Source organism: Emydura macquarii, unplaced genomic scaffold (assembly GCF_026122565.2).
Source record: "Emydura macquarii macquarii isolate MOO-44397 ecotype Brisbane River unplaced genomic scaffold, CSIRO-AGI_Emac_v2 contig_1230, whole genome shotgun sequence".
Taxonomy (NCBI): Eukaryota; Metazoa; Chordata; order Testudines; family Chelidae; genus Emydura; species Emydura macquarii.
The window spans coordinates 3,057,733-3,065,645 of record NW_027131367.1 but is presented as its reverse complement, the minus strand read 5'-3'; the positions used below and the strand labels follow the sequence as shown (position 1 = coordinate 3,065,645).

Sequence of the window (7,913 nt, the reverse complement as noted above, 5' to 3'; positions counted from 1 at the left end):
CAGCCCTGACAAAAGCGTGGTGTGTGAATAATTCAGAGCACTCTGCCTGCAGTGCCCAGCAGCATCCCGGAAGTTTACTGCAGTGGGGGGGGGGAGCAGATAAGGGCCGACACAGTCAGAAGAATTCACGGCATGGGAACCCCATAGTCCAAACCACATCAATCTGGGCTTCCCTGAGCTCTCTGTGGCCCTCGGTCAGAGGCGTATCCTGAACACCCTTTTGTACCCCGGAGCTAATGAGCCCCACCTGGTTGGATGCTGGGGTGAGTCAGCAGAAAGGCTCTGTATCCCCAGGCAAGGTCTAAAGCCTGATAGTGAGTCACAGATGCTTGAGATGGGCTCAGACCAGACTCCCAGTTCCAGCCCTTCCTTTAATGGCAGCAAAATTCAGATCTGGATCCAAGTCAAACTTTGTGTCTCAGGCAGGCTCATCTGCACTCCGGGCGTTGATCTTCACAGGAGCCCCCGCGGCGTGTGAGGTGCCTTCCAAATGCCCAGGAAGGGCCAGTCACCGGGCAAGGCCGGGCAAGTAGACGCAGGCTAGGGGGAACATACAGATTCAGCTGAGGAAGGCTGCCCAGTGGACGGAGCAGTGCGTGGCAGCCCAGTGCCCTCTGCAATAGAAATTACAGCCACCAGCAATCGGCAAACCCAGAGCGTCTGCGCTGAAATGGGCCCGCGGCTTAGCCCTCGGAGCGCAGAGACCACCCAGCTTCCTGGCAGGATCTCTGCTGAGCGGGAGTCGTCGTTATTAGTAACGGCTTGTTAAGCACCAACCACACACGCTCAGCGCTTGGCATTGTGAGAATCTCCCAGGCAGAAGCTCCAAAACCAGCCTCCATCCCATGCAGCAGCTTCTCCCCAACAAACGCCGCCTCCCTGGTGATTTACGCTCCCTCCGCAGCCTCTGCGGTTTGGTCAGGTCACGGGCTGGGGAGGGAAGCAAGGTCATGCTCACCTCTGCTTGGGAAACAGACTTGTTCTTAGGAGCCTTTCATTCCTGGCTCTCCAAGCTGGCTGAATATCACTCTCCCCATTCTCCAGGGGGGAAACTGAGGCCCTGAAAGAATAAGCCTAGAATCACAGAAATGTAGGGCTGGATGGGACCTCAAGAGGTCATGTAGGCCACCCCTCCCTCGCATGCAGAGGCAGGACCAAATAAACCCAGACCATCCCTGACAGGGGTTTGTCTAACAAGTTCTTAAAAACCTCCCCAGCCTCCTTATGTAACTTGCTTCAGTGCCGAACTATCCTGAGAGAGAGAAAGTTCCCCTAATCTCCAGCGTAAATCCTCCCTTGCCGCACATTAAGCCGATTACTCTTTTTCCAGCTCTCAGCGGACATGGAGAACGATTGATCACCGTCCTCTTTTTCACAAGGTTTTAAATATTTGACGACTGTTGTCAGGGCCCCCTCAGCCTTCTCTTAACTAAACAGGCCCTGTTCCTTCCTTCCCAGGGTCAGATTTTCTACAGAAGAAATGGCACAGCCACGGCCACCAAGGGAATCCATGGGACTAGAACCCAGGTGTCCTGGTGACTAGGCCTCCTGCCGTGTTTCCCCACAATTTGGCAGTAGTGCCACCCCCCAGCCTTGGTGGAGAGAGGCAGGAGGTCGTCTGGTTCTTTTCCAGTCTCGGTGCTTTTCGGCAAGGTATTCTATCAACAGCAGCAGATGGGTATTTAATAGAATGGGTTTGTATGAGCTGTCTGCTGCTCTGTTGTACACTGCATTCTGATTTAGAAGCGTCGTGCTGCCGGTCCTGGGCTTTCTGGGAGGAGATAGCGGCACACTGCACGGTGAACAACAGAGAGCAGAGGAAATGGCCGAAAGCGCTGAAGGGGAAGGCAGAGAAGTGGGGTGAAGCCCAATGCTTTGCTACCTGGAGTCTCCCCCTGTGCCTTATCTCCCTGCTAGCAACTAGACAGAACTGAGACGAGCGAGGCTGCACGGGGATGGGTGACAACAAACCCATAATGATGGCTCCCTCTCAGCAGAGATCCTGCCAGGACGCAGGCTGGTCTCTGCGCTCCCAGGGCTAAGCCGTGTGCCCGTTCCAGCACAGACGCTTCGGATTTCGGGATTGCTGGCAACTATATTTTGATTGCGAAGGCTGCTGGCAACATTTCATTAGCTAATCAGGTAGGCAGGAGATCTTGAAGATGTAATACAGACACACACGCTCACACAATCGCCTGCCTACACACAATATTGCTGTGCACACACCCCCTTCCTCCTCACACACCACCAGTGAGACGGCCCAGCATGCACAAGCAATCCTACAATAACCAGCCGGCGTGAGTAAAAACAGGAAGGGGAGTAAACTGTTGGTGAGAAAAGGGGGATGGATGTTCAAGGGTGCGCTGGTGGGACAGACACAGACTGGCAGATGGGAGCTTCTGTTCCAAGCGTGGCTGCCAACTGGCCGCGTGACTTGGCCAAGCCACATAACAGCTGTGTGCCTCAGTTTCCCCTACCGAGGCTTAGGATACTGCACCAGGTGTGGCAGAGCCAACTGCATTAATATTTCTGAAGACCTTCCAGCGTCATGGCTTGGAGGGGCTAGGAGAGGACAACGGATGATTCTTTTCAGCTTCCAGCTATGAACGGTTGATGTTTAAAATACCGAGCATCCCCGTGGCCGGTGCATTCTAAACTGCCGGGGCTGCAGCATGCCACTTGCATGCTTATTTACGCCTCCCTCTAATCGTTTTGCCGTGCCTGGAGTAATTCTATTAAAGCAGGTCTCTTCCTCCCCGCCTGATAAATGACCACACAAGATATATGGTCACCAAATCACAGCCTGGCTTCTCAAGGATTCGGTGCATTGGGGCTTTCTGTGAGCGGTGTCCTGAAGCTGCTCTTTCCCCTCGCGGCTGCTTCAGGAACTGGGAGCATTGTAATTAGCCCACGGGAAGGCTGCAGGGATCCTCGCACCCCAGGGAGCAGAGACGTTTCCAAAGGCAAAGGGAGCTGGATTGATGCAGGCGGATGCTGCAGCAGGCTCCCTGCACTGATGAAGGGTGAAATTAGCATCAGAGCTGGGGAAAAGGTGTCTGACTGATATCCCCCGAGCCCCAGGTTACTAGTAACGTAGCAACGTAGCTGCCCATTGAAGCCCTGAACAAGATCAGTGACCCACCTGCCCAACAAGGGTGGACGGGAAGATAGACACAGAGGAGGTCAGCAGCGGAGGCTGGAACCGAAGGCAGGTCCTCCAAGCCAGAGGCCAAACCACTAGGCCATGTTGCCTATTTTCAGACTTAAGTTTTACCTGGGCAGGGTGGAATCCAAGCCAAGTCCCACCCCAAACGCAAGCCAGCGTGCCGCAGTCCTCCTTTGAAGGGACACAGACACCTCCAGGTGTCAGGAGTTCTGTGTCTGGAGTCCCGTAAATGTACAAGGACATCTAATCAGTATCGTCCATTGCCCAGCAACTCTAATGGTATTTCCCTCTTAGCGTGAGGATGGGAAAACTGGAGAGCCACCAGAGGCGCGGACGGACGTCTCCGTGCCTTCAAAAGCAGATGCCGTAGGAAAACACCAGGCGTGAAAGGCAGTGGGTTTCCAACAGATGCAGGGATTCTTCAGAGAGCGCAGCGACACCTTACCCCTCGCATTCTCCAGAAGAGACGATGGGAACGTCTGGGCCACGTATTAAGAATGAAGCCGGAGCGTCTGCCATGGTAGGCGCGCCACTGGGCACCTCGAGGAACGTGCAAAAGGGGCCGAATGAAAGAATCCCTCCGTCGGTCAGTACCCAGACAAGGGAAACGTATGGGACTGCCCAACACAGAGAAGGCGCAGAGATCAGCCCAGGATCGACGGGGACGGCAAAGCCTTGTTCATATCCTGATGGCCTGGGAAGGATTCAGATATCGCCCATCTACCCATCCTTACCTGCTTGGTTTCTCACAGGCACTGCAGCAGAAGTCAGGTTAAGGAGGCGGACAGGGTATTGCTCCCATTTTACAGATCAGGAAACTGAGGCACAGAGTGATTAATCGCCTTGCCCAAGGTCATGCTGGAGTCCGTGGCAGAGCCAGGAGCAGAACCCGTGTCCCCAGCTCTAACTCGTAAATTGCCCCCAACCTGGCCTGTTCCATTCTACTGGAAACGGCGTCTGGCCGAATACAGGTATTTGGATGGCAGTAGCCCGTGCCAGCGCCAGTCGGGATCGGGGCCCCATTGTGCAGGTGCTATACACACACCCTGAGAGCAGCAGGCCCTGGTCCATGGAGATCACGATCTAAATTCATACGGGGTGGGACAGGAAAATGGAAGGAGTGGAGGAAGCAGATAAGATGCTGCTCTGGAGCGCTGCAGAGCTGTGCCCCTGTTCTCAGCTTTGCTGGGTGACCGTGGACAAGTCACACCCTCCCCTTTGTCTTCTCTATCTGTGAGCTCTTTGAACAGCGGCCGTCTGTCCCGATGCCTCTCCAGCCCCGCGCACAGCAGGCCTCTGGTCTGGGCTGTGGCCCGCAGGGGCGGCCATTGTGAGAACAGAGTAGGAGCTTCCAGCACAATTCGCGGGTCTCTGTCGGGTCACGCGGCGCATTTTGGGCACTGGCTTCCTGTAAGTCGCGGGCACAGTCCCCTGGGGGGCAGGGAGCCTGGCAACACACACGCCGCGTTGGGGATGGGCGAGGCGATGGCAAACGCAGAGCACACGTACCACACCCTGTGCCCAGGTTAAATGGTGGCGGGGCCGCCCGGGAGTCACACCCACCTGCCCCGGGCCGCGAGCGCCGGCAAGGCATGCAAACGCCATGGCACGTGAGCGACAGCCCAGGCGAAATGAACAAAAGCGGCTCTGGCTGGAGACAGCTGCCAGCAGATGCCGGGTTTCAAGCCTCTCTGCTGGCTGGTGCTGAGCTAGGCAGCCGGCAGGCGCTGGGCGGGCAGGCTCACTGCTCACTGTTCAGACATGAACAAACAGGCAAACACGCATCAACCGACCCACAGGGGCCCGATCCCGAGAGGGGCTGGGCGCCTGCAAGTCCTACTGATCTCAGTGTGGGAGACAGAGGGGAGACAAGCACCCGCAGGAGGTGCTCAGGGCCTTGGCAGGATCGGGCCCAGGGTGGTACGCGAGCACGAGCATCCGTGGGGGGGGGCGCATGTGTGACAATTTGGCCGGTTGCCTCCATAGTCTGAACACCCCCAGCGGCCGTGGCTCCAAGACTGGTTCTCTGAGCGCCAGGGATCCCCCCATCGCCGCCTGACCCGTGGATGGGCTGTCGCATGTCGGATTATAACCAGTCCCAGGCTGAGCTGGGCTGGACCATCTAACCACACCCCCACAACTCCAGCCTCCGCCGGCCAACGCCGTGGTCTGCGGTCCCGGGGGGCTAGCTAGCGGGCACAGGCAGCAGCTGTCCAGAGCCCCCCAGGACACACTCCGCGTCCTTAGTCCCCAGGCATTCCTTTTCCATTAGCTTCTGGGCGAAGCGGAGGAGAAGGAGAAGCTGGGGAATTACGCTCCGTCTCCCTGCTCTTTCTTCAGGGCCAGGCCTAAACCCGGGCTGCTGTGTGCCGTTAAAGGGCGGCTGCGCTCCACCCCAGCCATGGCTGCACTCCCGTGGGCCGGCGCCGTGGCCTTCGTGCGTGTGGCGGGTGCGGTGGGATGCTGGGGATGGAGACGGCTGTGGGGACGGGGAAGAGACGTCACCTTTTCATTCAAAGGCTCCTCTTTGGGGCTTGGAGGGCTCAGAAGATGGGGACTGGGCCACACAGCCCTTCGCCCCTGGGTTTCCACTCCCAGCCCAGTGGCGTTACCATCGGGGCAGTGGCTCTGCCGTGTTTTGGTCCAATTCCCAGCAGACGTGTGTCCCACGTCACAGAAGCAGCCCCTACGGGATAGGCCCTAGAAGGGTTCCCAGAGAGGCCAGGAGGCTGAATCACCCGGTCACTCTTCGAGCCTGAATTCTCACTTTCCAGTGCCCTCTGCTCAGCCTCCAGCAGAACCTCACACCGGGGCCTTTCTTCTCTCCGGCTCCTTGAAACAAAACCCAGCAGGCATGTGGCTATTCATGGGGTCCCTGCGGCAGCTGCTGAGCCCGCCTGTCCCTTCTCCACCCTGCGTCCAGGGCTCAGCTGTCAGAAACACGACACCTGGTGCCGTTCAGAAATAGCCGCGTTTCCAACGCCCACCAGCGTCCCGGGCATCCGGAGGACCTTGGTTTTCTGGCTGGCCTGCTCTGCTCTTCCCGTGGTGAGGAAGCAGCACATCCCCAGGGGAAAAACCCAGCACCCCTGACTGCAAACAGCAGCCGTCTGCAGGAGTCGTAATTACAGCTGTGGTTTTGTGCGTGCTTTGCTTGGGATAATTGCATTTCCCCGTCAGATCTCAGCCAGCCTGTTATGACACATGAGAAGGGACAGAACAACACAATGCAGCTAATTATTTTTAGTGGGCCAGTTTCCCTGGGGGAGGGGAGAAAATCAGCATAAGGGAAGCAATCGATCAGCAGGGTTTATCCGTCCTCTACCTGCAAGATTAGGTGCTCTCCCGCCCATCCCCGACTCATCAACCAGTCTCTCGCCTGCCTCTCAGCGTTGGGAGGGGATGGAGGCCGTTGCAGGGTCTCTCTGCTCAGCCTGCTAGCGGAGGGGCCCAATTAGTGTCAGTTAACGTGGGTATTTGTCCGTCAGGAACTGGACTGTGACGCAACCATTTGTTCCTCAAAGGGGACGGAAGAGATCTCACATGGAGAGTCTCTGTCACCTCGTTGAGCTAAGACAGCATCAGCTTTGCCCATCCTGCCCTGAGCCGCCCCGTGCTCCTCGCCAAAGAGAGAGGTTGAAGCCAAGCAATGCAACAGGGAAGGAGTTTGGGAAGAAGGCAACTTGCAAACGCCGTCCCCCTCCGCCTGGGCTCTCATTCCCCTGGGGGCTGAGGGGCCCTGTCCAGGGACGTGGGCCGGCTCCGGCGATCAGATGCAGAAGAGCACGTTGGGAAGCATATCCCTGGAGGAAGAGCATGGGGGTGCGGAGGGCGTCCTGCGTGATCTACCCCACTGAATGACCCCTCCTTCTCATCCAGAGCCCCACTCCTCCTTCTGGCTCGTGGGCAATGGCCAGCCTGCAGGGGGGAGTGGCTCGCCCAGCCCGGCTAGATGGATTCGCGCTTGCAGGGCTCAAGTTAGCCAGCTAAAGATCGCAGTGCGGCCGTCGCAGGCTGGAGCCAGCTCTGGCTCTCTCTGAGTTCGGGTGGTTAGCCCAAGCACCTGCTGGGCCTGAGTCAGGGGTGCCATTTGCTATGGGGCAAGGAGGGAAGTTGCCCCACCAGACCTCCCCCCCCCCAGTTTTTCTGAACCGATCCCCCCTGGCTGCAGCATCCACACCGCTATTTTCAGTGGCACACGAGTCTGTCCAGCCAGGCGGGAGACTGGCCCCCAGTGGCCAGGCTGACGACCCAGATAGCCTCTGCCCTTACGGCTTTGTCCTCCACGCCCCGTGGTGGGCTGTGTCCATGGCAGACGCCAGGCAGTGATATTGGCTCCTCAGGCAGATGCGATGGCTGAGCTTGGGCGAAATCTTGGTCACCCTGAGAACATTGTGACGGGCGGCAACACGAGCGTGGTTCCCGGAGGAGTTCATCGGTGACGTGTCAGTGAGTGAGGGACCGGGCGGGCTCAAGGAATAATGCCCGGGGCGTGCCTGTCCTTCCCTGGAAAACCCCATCCATCCCCTGTTCAGAACAGCTCGACTCCAGCTACTTCGCCCGGGCAATCCGGCATGTTCTCTCGCCCGACGCCCGCCAGTCGCACGCGCTTCTAAGGATTCGTCCCTGCACAGCAATGAGGGAACCAGCAGCAAATGAGGACGAGCTGCAGCTCTGAGCGGCACCAGACACAGGCTGTCTCCTAACTCACAGAGAGGAAATAAAGCAAACCGAACCGCAGTGAACA

At 57.8% G+C, this 7,913-nt stretch overlaps 1 long non-coding RNA gene across 1 annotated transcript; it reads right to left on the bottom strand.

The window, feature by feature from the left end:
• Window positions 1-216: 216 nt before the first annotated feature.
• LOC137152831 (uncharacterized) lies at window positions 217-5,934 on the bottom strand. Its single transcript, XR_010919616.1, has 3 exons — window positions 5,672-5,934; window positions 959-1,060; window positions 217-540 (listed from the first exon to the last, which is right to left on the bottom strand). It is a non-coding gene; the product is annotated as an uncharacterized lncRNA (long non-coding RNA).
• Window positions 5,935-7,913: the final 1,979 nt, after the last annotated feature.